General features: G+C 35.2%; 1 protein-coding gene across 2 annotated transcripts in view; it reads right to left on the bottom strand.

The window, feature by feature from the left end:
* Nucleotides 1–317: 317 nt before the first annotated feature.
* LOC126100552 (homeobox protein PKNOX1-like) overlaps nt 318–13,342 on the bottom strand; it is a 717,569-nt gene continuing 704,544 nt past the window's right edge. For both annotated transcript variants that reach the window (XM_049911170.1, XM_049911171.1), the window contains exon 11: nt 318–6,140. The gene's annotated coding sequence lies outside the window, so the exon portion shown is untranslated. The remainder of the gene's footprint in view (nt 6,141–13,342) is intronic.

Genomic DNA, 13,342 nt, shown 5'->3' on the forward strand with positions numbered 1-13,342 from the left:
TATTCCCTGTATAATTCTATACAGTTATAAGTTTTACATCAAAATTCAGCTCTCAACATCTTACTTATTGAAATTTGATGTTTCAGTAAATTTGATGTTTCAGTAAAAACCTAATTTTGATCTGTTAATAATATTGCAGCACGCTAGAACTATAGTACTATCTCTGCAGTTGGGTGACCAATAATATTTATGATAAACAACAAAATTATTCCTATGCTATCCTAACTTTACAATGGATGGCTGGAGACAGCAGGATAAGGATTGATGGAATGAGAGGAATAATTTGAAGATCTTACACATATAATAAAGTCAACACGAATATTTCAAAGCTGATTTATTGTGAACAACTCAGTGGCATGAATGAATTATTTATATGCACTTCTCAGGATGTATGTACCTATGAGAGATGAAAAATAAAAAGATGAAATTATAGACATGCAAATTTTATCACTTGTCCACCAATCAATAATCTGTTTACAACAGAGTTCACAACATTAAATACAAAATTGTTAATCACAACTTCAAAAAGTAACAGTTACAATACTGTCCACTAATGAAAAAATTAAGAAGATACTGTTTCACTAAGAGGAGTATTTTAGGAAGTTTTCAATGAAGAAATAAAACAAAAAGTATAAAAACAAATGTCCTAAGAGAAGTACAAACTCTCAGAATTATGCCACTGTATGTGAAATACAGAGCATATATGAAATTAATCTATCATCATAAACACAATTACAATGACTATTAAAAATAAAATGACAGAGTGCTCTCCCATACTATTTCACCATCAGAAACGTATCTCACAATATGTTAATGTCCCTTCATGCACTTATCACAGACTGGTATGAATTACACGTATGTATATATATATATATCCAATGTACTGCAAAAGAAACACTCTGTAAATGGTAACGCACATGCACACATCCACACATACACAAACACACACATGAAAAAAATTAAGCATTTGTTCAGTAGTGTCACCTCACAAAAATTAATGACTGCAAAACTCACAGCTGCTACCAAGAAACAAAGCAAATTTAATCTTCTTTTCCCTGAGTTTCAACACTTATGATGAGCATATTTTACTAATAACCATCACTTAGTTACAGTTATAGATCTCCCATAAAATTTAAATTAATAGCAGCCAAACCAACTAAAATGAACTTCCCAGCAGCAATTAATTTGATATGGCACAGGAGAAAAGATTAAGAAAAAATCTCTCAAAGATTGTTATGTGACACTTAGATTGTTACCATTTACAAAATCCTTCAACTTTGACAAAAATGACACAAATGAAAGTGTTATATACACACTAATTATCTAGCATACAAATCACAATGACTGCACATTTTATCAAAGATAGAATCTTAAAATTAAGACATGGCGGGATCGGAATCATTCTTACACATAACAAATTCTTTATACCTTGAATGTACGTATACTTTGAACAGCACCATGGCTTCTTAACCTACTTATGCATAAAATGTTTTGCTTCGTGTTGATAAGAGAGCAATAAATTTTTCAGTCCTTGTGGCTCCTGCATGTGTGTTTTTTCTGCGACTAAGGTAAACAGTAGATATAAAATAATAACCATCATGCTTCTGAAAAATTCTTATTAGATTGCCTCACATTGCAATCCCCAATTTTGTTAGTAAAAAAATATCACAACTGTAGTTCAGCTACAGTGATGACCAGCAGTTTTCTCAAGCTGAGAAGCAAACTGCAAACACTCTGAGCTTGCTTCAGATTCTCTTTACAAAGATTGTCTTCCAAAAGAAATGATTAATAATAATTTAATTTTTATAATTCCAACAATAGGACCATTTAAAATAATTTGTATGAAAAATATTTGTTATGATTGTAGCAGGGAAGTCTGTAATGGAGTAAATGCAAATGAAGAAAAAAATTTAACTGTGCTTTTGAAGTGTGTGGATGATGAGAACAGCTGATTGCCCTTTCTTCCCACAAGTGGAATCGGCTATGAAAGTTGACATATGCACACTTACTGATCAATGTAGGAAGGAGGGAGTATCCTTCGAAGGAAAAATGGCCACAATGCATTAGATAGAAAATATCCAGCATTGACATATTATCATTATCAAACTATTTCACAGTGTACAATTTACAGGACAGAACAGGGCACCCTACTCAGCTTGCCCATTTGTAACAGACATTGCAAAGATGCTGCAGTAGGGGCCTACATGTGCAGATTCACAATACCACACTTGAATCATTATTACGATTATTATTGATCATTCATAGCTTGTCTTGTAGCAAGATTTCTTGTCGAGTCTAATTTAAATAATACAAGTGCACTACAAGTTATATAATATTTGCATGCACTGCTGCAAATAGATTTCCGGAAAATTTGTTGCACAGTTTTTCTGTGCAATAAATATAAAACAGTGAGTTACTCCAAAACCTGTACATGCAGTACAAATTAAATACGCATTCTCACCAAAGCGGTTGTAAAAATAATTATGAAATTACAAATTAATACTAATGAGGCTTAAAACACCACAGCTTTAAACTGTGTACAATTCCTGTTACATTTCAAGACAACCCCCTTCAGTTTGTGGCAAGTCATCTGATAGTCTGGTGTGTATATTAGTTTGCCAATTTAAAAGCTGTAAGAACATTTCACTTGTTAATGTCAGATGTTGATGACTTCTTTAGTTTGAATTAATACTCCCTTCATTAACATTAATGGTTCTGCCAGTATGCAATGTCTCAGAAGAAAATGCCACTCTACACAAGCATTTAATTTAGTTGAAATTACTGAAAGCCAATTTCCTTCACATGTCATCAGCATTCTGAGATAAAGTTTTCAAAAAGGATGATTGAACAGCCATGCACAGAGCCACAATGCAATAAAAACGTAACTTTTTTTTTTTTTACAGGAAAGTTAGATCTCCCATAACATGGCAAATAACAATGGCACATAACATACGTCTATTTTAGAATGTGTAGGCTAAACATGTCACAAATTTTAATGTCAGACCATATGTTTCCTTAGTGCATAGAAGACTTGTTTTGTAGTATACTCTAGTGTATAAGATTCAAAATAAGTTTAAAAAGTTATCTATACATTACATTATTATCATTATCCTTACTTCTGACAGTTATTACCTCAACAGTGGCAACAGACTTTTTGACAGCAAAAGAAACTTTCACATTATTCTAGGCACAAAATAACAACTTATCAAAATTAGTCTTATGGGCTACTTATAATCTCAATTGTACTGAAAATTCTCCTATAATTATCGTATACTCTTGGACTAAAGTTCAAGACAATTTTAGTTTGGCATAGCACACTAGTCACAGTTTTTTCCACACATCCAATTTCAACTGTCAATTTTTTTTTTATTAAAAAACAGAAATATTACAGAGAAAGGTATTTGGCCCAGCATACGTTAATACTTCCTTCACTAGTATTACTACAGTAACATAAATGGGTCTGCTGAGATACAATGTCTCAAAGTAAAATGTCATCCTACAACAGGCATTTGGTTAAATGAAATTCTTTAAAGCCAATTTCTTTTCTGTATCAATAGCATTCTTATTGCAGTTATTTGCACCTTTCACTGTTACATCTAATTATAAGCTTTTGTGAATATGTAACTATCACAACAACACATTGCTAAAACACTGGTTTAATGACACAACTTCCCTGTGCTTTAGAAACAGCATTCCATGATGAACAACAAAAATCATGTATTAGTGTCTCCATTGCTGACAATAAACACACAGTGTGTTCTTCAACAACATGTAAGCAGTTGTCATTTGTAATGCAGCTTATGAACTATTCTGAGTACCAGCAAATGAAAAACTAACTGATAACACTTAACTGTTTTCCTCATTTTTATTTTGGTAACAGTAATTTATTTCCATTTTGGCAGTGACAAAAATTAATACAAATAAAATTAATGTAACTCAAAGATTTCCAATTTAATCACATGGGAAGTTCTGCCACCATGTTAATTTTTCAGCAAGGTAAGTGGTGGACACAAGGCCCTCTTCTGTTTGTTTTAGTTGACTGAAGAGCACAATGACCATTAAAAGTCTGCAAACACTTGAAAGCATCAATTCTGTAAAATTTTTCCAATACAGTCCTAAATATACAGCAAAGAGATTCTCCATCTCTTTGGAGCTACGTATACTTTTACAGAGAACCATTTAATTATTATTACAGTTATTAATAATACTTTATCTGAGCAACTTGGGCGGTTTTAATGGTAAAAATTTAACACTGTTTATGTCAGTATACTGAATCTTTGAAAAGGGGTACTACTACTAGATAATAGTGTCAGAGAGAAAGATGAAAAAATGGATGTATGGGCAGAAGTACAAAATGCAGTTTCTCTTCAGGTCAAACAGAAAAGCCATCAACAATATGAGTGGCTTTTGACAGGTTTTTTATCAGATTATAATACAAGATAATCACAATAATTAAAATAGTACTTTTAATATGGCTCATCAAACAATTTTTGTTGGTATACCATTTATATTAAATACATCCAGACAGTAATCTCAAGTTTCTTAAATGTAGCGTATACCTGGTATTTTTTCATCTTATTTAGAGGAACTAGCTTTGGAAAGATGCAGCCATGCTGCCAAGAAACAACTATGCCGCTACAGAGATTAGGTCACTGTGACCCACGGTTCCAAACTTTATAAATAAACAACAAGTGCCACACACTACACCGAATAATGGATATTGACACTTTGTAGCAAGAAGCTGTTTAAGAAGTTTCTTGGCAACAGGCTTGCACATTTTACGTATACATGAAGTGGCTGTTGAGGAGCCATGCTTTAGGCAAGGCAGGCCGTACCTTAAAGATTACACAAGACTTTAAATCTTAACAAATGCAACTACTGTACATATGTACATTCATTTCATCGTGCCACGAAAGAAACTGATTATTTTCCGTAATAATCAGTGCTCAAAAACATATACGCTGTACATATTCATTTTCTTCCACACGCAGGGGAGCACTATTTGATTAGGTCCATCACACATATTACATAAAATAGGTTTTTTTTTTATATAAGAAACCACCAAAAGTGAAACAGCAACTCACTCAACTCATTCACATTGCTGACAACACAAACTTCTGCCATAAAACACCAACTGGTGGAATGTTTCAATTTTAATCCAGCATTCATCAAAGAAATACTGTGTGGAAGAATATGGCACAGACAGGAATTAAATCAACATTTTGGTAAGGAAAGCAAGTTACTAAATTACTGTGTTTGAATAGTTTACAGGAATAGAGCCATGTAGAATTGTCCAGATAACCTAATACTGTTTGGTAAACTCCCCAACATTCTCAAGGCACTAAAGTTTAGTGTCTTTAAAGCCTTGAGAATCATAGGGAGGTTACTCATTGAAATAATGGGCAATTTGGACAATTCCATCTAGTCACATCCCCATAAATGCTGTTTAGATTTCACACCAAACTACTGGTTTGACAATATAATAAGGATACCAGTTTGAGACGAGTTCACATATTGTATATGATTTTAGCAAAGAATATGCCAATTTATGGAGTGTCATGGTTTTTAAATCATCCCACTGTAAGGCCAAATATGGAAAGATTAAAAGAGAGAAAGGGAGAGAGATATAGAGAGTGAGGATATTCCTAAACTCAAAATCAGACATAGAGAACCAAGAGCTATAAAATGTAACTATGAGGTTTGTTACATAGTATATCTACCATATTACAATCTTCCACAGATGAGCAGTGGTAGTAAAAACATCAATGTTACAAATTCATCAACTTAACAGGAGCAATGTAACACTGTGGAATGAGTTGCTGTACTTCCTTTCATTCATTTCGCTGATTAGGACACAGTGTCTGTTGCTAATAAAGCCAGATTCTTAACTTTTGTGAAGTAAATATTCTACATTATCTTTATTAGTTTCAACCAAATTTTTGTTTTCAAGCAATAAATAAGGGAATACCTGTATATCAGAACTGATTACTTATGCAAAAAAGCACTTGAGAATAGAATAAAACTGCAGAAACTTCAAGCACAAAACACTATGTTGACTTGGCCATAGATTGGTACTCCAAATAGAATTCTGCTGCTGGCGCCAAAACAAGATTATGCAAGCGAATGAATCCATACAATTCCTGAAAGGAGAGGAGAGGACAGAAATATATTAGAACAATATGAAGATACACTGAGCAATACCAAACAAATAAACACACACACACACACACACACACACACACACACACACACACAAATGCGCGCGCGTAGAGAGAGAAAGAGAGAGAGACTAATTACTAACTGTAAGATAATTCTTATTTATTTATGTTGTTCTTAATTCTATCACAGTTTTCCCCAGCAGTTAAACATTTCGTTAAATTAATTTTTTTTCTTCCTTTTTTTAAAAAAAGGAAAACGGGGTATGCTAAAATTTTATTTTTATGTTTCCTTCCTGCAACTAGACTGCTTAGTCCATTATGCAGAGAAATTGCCAATGAAAATATTAGTACTACACATATCAAAAATTTAGAAGAAAAAGTATTTTTACATTTAAGTGATTCACTCAGCGAGTGTCACTGCACATTGATTTAGAAGCACATTGTTGCTGATACATTAGGCCTTTAAGTGGGTATGACTGATATATCTGTCTGCATGATTCTGCACCTTGTAGTAAATGAGAATGACAAGTTACAGGCCAACTGATCTTGTTCTGCTATTAGATAAAGCTTATTCTGCTAGATGGTACCTGTTAACAGTGAAGACAGCATGTTCTCAGCTATTTCTAACATTTGTTTCATGAGCATGCTTCATGCATCCAACCCTGTGTTTACTAATGGATGCAATGGAGAACAGAAGCCATTTGTCAAATTCAAAATAGAAAGGTGCTTTTATAAAGTGATGACAACTTCAGTGACAAACCAGTGTGTGTACCAAGGTACAAACGCTGAGGAAAGTGATACGTGACGTGGATTCAAAATCATCTGGCAGCAATACAACACTGCAACAGATACTGTAATGAGATTTTGTGCACTTTGACTCAGCTCAACATTGCTTTTTGATGACTGATAAGAGTGGTATAAATGTCAAACAATGGAAATTCTAGGATGCAGTTTGATGCTCACGTCAGATGCAACTGCAGTCTGCACTTGGGCCCCAGTCCATGCAATCAGTCACCATGTGTACATGAGTTGCGCTTGCATGACCATGTGTGCGTTTTCTATTTCAGAAGGAGGATTCTTTCATCTGAAACTCTGTCTGCAACTCAGTGCCTCCTCTATGTTGTAAATGTGTCACATATATAGAATAATGTGACTGGTTGTTAACAGAATCTATAGTCGATTCTATGTGCAAAACAATAGCTGAGCAAACAAACTTGTATTAGAATCATTACATAGCTCTTAATCCACTTCAGCAACAAGTCTAGGACTTATAGTTGGCAAGACACAAAAGATGACTCCTTTCCAAACTTCCCCACTCTATCCCTCTCTCATCTCTGAGAAAGGCTCTAGTAGTTTGAAAAGTCAGAAAGACTGTTTGTTTGATTTGTGCTAATTTTCATTATTATCTATTTCTTTATGAAAATACATTCAAGAAATTAATTGCCAGAAACATGGATTGGAAACTAAATTAATTTCATTGCTCTGTCTTTATAATTTTATGGTTTTAAATTTCTTCTTCTTCTTTTTCTTACTCAAAATTTTCTGCTTACGCAAAGCCTCTTCCAATCTTAAATTTTCTCCCTCAGTCTATTGTTCAGTATTTCCTCCCACTGTAGTCCTCTCCAATTCACATCACATCATCCTTTACCTGATCCCTACATCCTGTTTGTGGTCCTCCGATTGGTATTCTTCCAGATTCTGTCCATTCCAGAGCTCTTGTTGTTGGTTCTCCTTTTTCCATTCTTTTAAAATGAGCATTCATTTCAACCTCTTTCTCACCATATTTTCTTTTAAGGTGTATTGATCTGAAATGTGTTTCATACTGTTACATTTCCAATCCCATTCCCACTCATCTTAGCTCAGTTATAGATGACACACAAACATGGTGCTTAACTTCACAAATGCTGTTGATGTGTAACGCAGATTGTGAGCAATGCTGGACGTGGCCACCACAAGGAATGACGGAAATGAAATACTGTCTGTTGAATGTTGATTTTAAGTGACCAATGACTGAACTGTGGCAGATGATGCATTTTGCAGTTCTGAATTTAAACTTGTGTCCCAACCTAACCCCAACCTCATGATGTGCAAAAAATAGCATTCAACAATCTGCGGCAGAACTAAAATCACAATCGCTTTGTCCATGGTGATTCATTTTAACCTATACGAGCAAACTCAAGACAGGAAAATTTAAATTTTAGCACTAAAGGCAAACTGTAATTTCTCACTATCATTGGTTACCTGAAAATACCCTCACACTGCCTCCACGAGCTGCCATTTTACCAGCTGATATAAACGGTTCTGGTTGACACTAGATTACAGATTATAGATTATAGGCAATACAGGCAGATTCCAAATGAAAAAAGAATGATAGGAAGAAAAATAAGAGCAAATAAAATACAATGATGAAAATTATGTGCAAAGTATTAAAAATTAAAAAAAAAAACATTTAAACCAATGAATCAAATAAGAATAATAATCAAAATCTTTTAAATAGATTTAGAAATTTAAAAAAAATAGAGCAAACAGTGGAAGATCCAGGATGGAATGTAACAATATTATGAAAAGGATAGTTGCACACACTCATGCGAACGTAACCCATACACACAGACGTGACCACAGTCTCTGGCTGTGGCTGAGTCGTGTGTGTGTGTGTGTGTGTGTGTGTGTGTGTGTGTGTGTGTGTGTGTTTTTTGCCTATTTACGATAAAGGCCTTGTTCGCCGAAAGTTCTTTCTGGCAGTCTTTTTGTTGTGCCTACCTGGGGTTCAGCATCTCTGTTATATGGTGAGTAGCAACTATCCTTTGCATAATATTGTTATGTTCTGTCCTGGTTTTTCCATTGTTTGCTACACAAAATGATCATTTGTGCATCTACGTGAAACTATAAGACAAAACAATGAGCTCTGTGTTAAAGACTTTTGGAAGAATCCAATATTTTTGATGTCATGGAATTGTTGGACAGTCCTGGAATGAACTTCCACAAAAAATTTTAAATGGCATCTGAAAAACCTGTTCAATTTTTTTTCATCACTGAACCTGGGGAGAATCAGTGTCAGATCATGATCAAGTTGATAATATAATTGAAGAAGTGGTCAATCTTGCCAGACTATTAAATTTAGAGGTGGATGATGATGATGTTCAAGAACTGCTGGATTCACACAATTAGTAGTTGAAAACTGGTAATGGAATGTGTGACCAAGAGCAAAACATTAAACAGTTTGATTCTTTAGACCCAGTTCAATCAGACAATCAAATGCTAGTTGCATATTTGTCAGACAACCTCAGTTGAATTAAAAAAGAATTACAAATCTTAGAAAAAACAGACTCCAATGGAATGCACATTTCTGTTACAAAATAGGGAATACAAAATTTATTAGTGTGTTACGAGGAAATTTTGTGAGAGAAGAAAAAAATAGAAATTGACTCTCATAAGACAATGTTAAATTTTATGAAGCCTTCTACATCACATTAACTTCGCTTTACATTAGTGCACGATACTGTACTGTAATACAGCAAGGTAACAGAAGACATGGGATAGTAAAACGTGTATTGGAGGAGCTGTTGTACGTGAGAAGGTTTTGGAAAGAATATGACTGCATGACAGGAATTAACAGACTTTCAATATGGAATGGTAGATGGAGCTAGATGCACAGGACATTCCATTCCAGAAATCGTTAGGGAATTCAACACTCCAAGATCCACAGTGTCAATATTATGCCAAGGATACCATATTTCAGGCATTACCTCTCACCACGAACAACGCAGTGGCCAATGGCATTCACTTAATGGCCGACAGCAGTGGAGTGTGCGGAGAGTTGTTAGTGCTAACACACAAGTAATGCCAGCTGGTAAGAGCTGATGATAGAGTTTGAGTATGGCACAGATCCCACAAAGCCATGGACCCAGGTTGTCAACAAGACACTGTGCAATCTGATGGTTGCTCCATAATAGTGTGGGCTGTTTTTACATGTAATAGACTGGGTCCTCTAGTCCAACTTTACTGATCATTGACTGGAAATGGTTATGTTTGGCCACTCATGGATTATATGTTCCCAATGCTGGTATTTTTATGGATGACAATGCTGGGCCACAGTTGTTCACAACTGGTTTAAAGAACATTCTGGACAATTTAAGCGAATGATTTGGGCACCCAGATTGCCCGACATGAATCCCATTGAACATTTATGAGACATAATCGAGAGATCAGTTCCTGCGCTATGCTGAGCAAAAGGAGCTCCGACACAATATTAGGAGGTATCCTGTGACTTTTGTTCCCACAGTGTATAATTTGTTGTATATTGATCATTTTATAAAACATTTTTCTTCTGAATTACAGTGCTTTCTTTAGTCTCTGGTCCCAATTGAACATAATCTGCGTGTATTTGTGAGCAAAATCGGACCTCAACTTACATGAATTTTATGTACGCAGTTAACGCTCAGTCCCACCTGTAGCATACGTCTACTGTTTCTGAATCTGAGTTGTGTTCTTTTTGACAGTTCCAGTCTATTTATCCTAAAACAGTATTCCCATGTATCTTCACTTTGACAGTGTATCTAATGCTACAGAAAGTTTTAAAATAATGATTCCACACAAATTAAAGAAATACACATGAAAGTTCATATGTAGAAATGTCCTAAGTTATCATGGTCTGTACAAATACAGTAGCACATAGAGGCAACATACAAATGTTGCTAGTCTTTCATCCGGTTTTTTATAAGCTACAAGATGTTATGAGGTTATCTTCTGCTGTTCTTGGAGCTTCTCAGTTTATTGTATCAGCCACCAAATCTACAGAAAATAGTCCAGAGAATTGTGAATTAATTTAAATTGTGATTTAGTTATCACATAATACACACGTCTTAGTTATTTGATTTGAGCAAAGAAGGCATGCGAGTTCAAATGGTTCAAATGGCTCTGAGTACTATGGGACTTGACTTCTAAGGTCATCAGTCCCCTAGAACTTAGAACTGCTTAAATCTAACTAACCTAAGGACATCATACACATCCATGCCCGAGGCAGGACACATTAAGTTGCAGACAGACACAATCAAAAGACACTTACACATAGGCTTATGGCCACAGCCTTCATCAAAAAAACAAATAGAAACATACCATTCATTCGCACAAGCAAGCACACTTCACGGAGTCATGACCACCAACTCTGGCAGCTTGGGCAGTCTGAGCTGCCGGAGTTGGCTGTCACATGTGAGGTGTGCTTGCTTGTGTGAATGAATGGTGTGTGTTTCTCTTTGCTTTTCTGATGAAGTCTGTGGGCAAACATTTTTTTTATGTAAATGTCTTTTAATTGTGCTTGTCTGTAGCTTAATGTGTTAATTTTATGGTAAGTAGCAATTTATTTTTTCCTCATATTATATGAGTGATCAAAATAGTTTCCATGAATAATTTTAAACTGCTATGTGAAAAGTCAATACTATAAACACAGTGATGGCCGGCTATCATATGCTAATGCGTTATGGCACACTGCAAATATCACACTAAAATTATGCCATTTCTCCTGCTCACAGCACTATGTCAGTATTTTTCTTTGAAGTTGTGTGTAGTGTACTGCACAAGTGTGGTGTATGATGGCGTTTTATAGAACAGTTGTTGTGATGGCACTGTGGGCAAGTGGGCCAAAGCAAGGACTGGTAATTTGCAGACTTGGGTTTCATTCCTACTGACAACAACTTTTATTTATTTTAAATCCTTTGCTATGTTAAACTATTAATCATAAAATTTAACTCTATTTAAACAGTTTAATTTATATGTGTAAAATTAATATATTCAATTCAGTTTTGATTACTACCACTGTAAGTCAGAAGGCCACCACATTGTAGCATATTGGTATAATTTTTCATAAGATGCCGCTGCGTACTTTTGTAGGAAGGGAAGTGTTAATAACTTCAGATTTTCTTAGTTAATGGGCAACACAATTTTCTTGTATATACAGTACACCTTTCTTCTGATTATTTTCTGTAGTTCCAATATAGGTTGCTCGAATTTCCACAAACACTGTCAACTTAAGAATCCAACTGGTTATGATGTACATTATTACTCATTTAACTATAATGAAGCAAAGGGCAATACTGAACATAGGTAAAAGACTACATGTAGAATCAAAATAGTGTGATCTGAAAAATAAAGTGTCATGATGAAGTGACGTTTATGGTAAAAAAGGTTGTTTCTGGAAAAAATTACAAACCATACAAAATCTCTGTACCTGCTTGGTTCAAATCAGATATACAGTTGAATTATTTAGGTACTGAAAATTATTTATCATCCCCAATACATCTGTCTGGAGTTTAAAAACAATTTATTTCAGAAACACCAGCAGAGGTTTCAACAATGATCTGAGGAGGCTTTTTAATATGCTGCTAATTCCATGTAACACTTAATTTTCTTATTATTTTTGTCCCAATAGCAAAGATGAGCAGTAAAGATCAACAGATGTTTCTTCTTCAACAATATAGGAAAAGACAGATTGCTGCTTACCATAATGAAGATACATTAAGTTGCAGACAGACACAATTAAAACGATACTTACATAAAGTTTTCGGCAACAGCCTTCATCAGTAAATGAGAGACACATGACTGCCAACTGCCATATCTCGGGCCGGAATTAAACTATCACATGGGATGCAAGCAGCAATCTAGAGTGGACTATGAAGGGGAAGGGATAGTAGTGTATGGAGTGGAGAGAGAGAGAGAGAGAGAGAGAGAGAGAGAGAGAGAGATGAACGCTGTCTGGTAGTATGTGCAGGGACTAGACTATCAACAGTTGCAGCATCAGTAGATTGTGGGGCAGGGAGGTGGGGTGAAAAGGAGCAAAAAAGGAGAGGAGTGGAGAAATATGGGTGGATGCTTTGGAAGATGGGCTGCAAATAAACGGGGTGGGAGATGAGAATGGGGAGGAGATGATAGGACAAGGGGTTGGAAACTGTTGGGTGGAGGGTGTGGGGACAGTATGTCACTGTAAGTTGAGGCCGGGATACTTATGGGAGTAGAGAATGTGTTGTAAGGGTAACTCCCATCTGCTCAGTTCAGAAAAGTCATTCATCCTGGTGGACAGATAGTTGGTAGTCATATCCAATATAAAAAGCTGTGCAATAATTGCAGCAGAGCTGGTAAATGAGATGGCTGCTTTCATAGGTGCCCTGGACCCTGATGGATCAGGCTAAATC

Source organism: Schistocerca cancellata, chromosome 9 (assembly GCF_023864275.1).
Source record: "Schistocerca cancellata isolate TAMUIC-IGC-003103 chromosome 9, iqSchCanc2.1, whole genome shotgun sequence".
Lineage (NCBI taxonomy): Eukaryota > Metazoa > Arthropoda > Insecta > Orthoptera > Acrididae > Schistocerca > Schistocerca cancellata.